This window comes from Solanum stenotomum, chromosome 5 (genome assembly GCF_019186545.1).
Source record: "Solanum stenotomum isolate F172 chromosome 5, ASM1918654v1, whole genome shotgun sequence".
Classification (NCBI taxonomy): Eukaryota; Viridiplantae; Streptophyta; class Magnoliopsida; order Solanales; family Solanaceae; genus Solanum; species Solanum stenotomum.
Window position 1 is genome coordinate 51,029,784 of NC_064286.1, and position 1,253 is coordinate 51,031,036.

Sequence of the window (1,253 nt, forward strand, 5' to 3'; positions counted from 1 at the left end):
AAATTAGATAAATAGTAATCTTAGCTTCTAAGAAATGTCACATCATCATTTACATATCCAACTTTTATATATATAAAAGAGTTAAAAAAGAAAAAATAAGTGATTTAAGAAAATTATATAAATAACATTAATGATGAGATGAAGATTAAGAAAAAACGTCAAATAAATTAGTAGTATTGATGATGATAAAAGTTAAATAAATCATTTTTTCTATTATTTAAATTTTTAACATAAAATTTCCAATCTTTTAAAATTAAAAATAAATGTTAAAAATAAAAATAAAAATCGAGCCAATAATTATTTTAAAGAAAAATATAACCAAAATTGTCAGAATAACACGTGTACAGAAAGCAATACAATTCCAATGTGTAGAAAAAGTAGAAGTAGATGAAGTTACTTTAGTTCATCTTTTTGGTGGACCTCAATGTACAATTTCTATAGCTTTTAGTCCAACTCTTTAGTGCAATGTTGATCCTCCCAAACTCCCATTTCTAAATAGGAGTAATATACTCCTCTGCATGGCCCAATTATTTATATATTTTCTTTTTCATTTTTAGAATATCTTACTTCTTTTTTTTATCGCTTGGTGTTCGATACTTGTATAGAGTTAGACTATTTTAGAATCGCATCGCGTAGGGCTCCATTTCTATTAAGAATTTTTTTTATACACAAAGCTCAATTTCGAAACCTCTGCTTAAGATCGAAAAGAGTAGCCTCATCCAGTGCACCACATATTTGATGATATAAGTTACTCATATTAGTTTATAGTTTTAATCTGAAAAAAAATAAAGAAAAAAATAGGAGGAAATAATACTATTCTTTTCCTTGGTGTATATGATTATATCTTTTTAAAATTAAACGTGGGATATTAGCTTAAGAAACAATGCAGACTTAAGTATAGATTAAATTTTATATATAGTTGTTGACAACAAATACGAATTATTTAAAATGTGAGAAACTGGTGGTTACTATTATTATATTGACAAACGAAAATAATAAAGAAGACAAATATCAGGGTTTATTAATTCGGTAAGAAGGAACATGTGTTCCATATAAATTATTTTCCAAGAAAATAAGTGAATTTTGTATATTAAAAATATTTGTGTATAATCTAAATAAATAATATAAGATGTGAAATTTAAAATGGTAAGTTTAACCAATTTTTTTTAAACAGTGTTAACGAAAAAAAAAACTGCTCTTTCAACTTATGCTCTATTAAAAAATATTTTTAGAAAAGAAATTTGATTCAATTT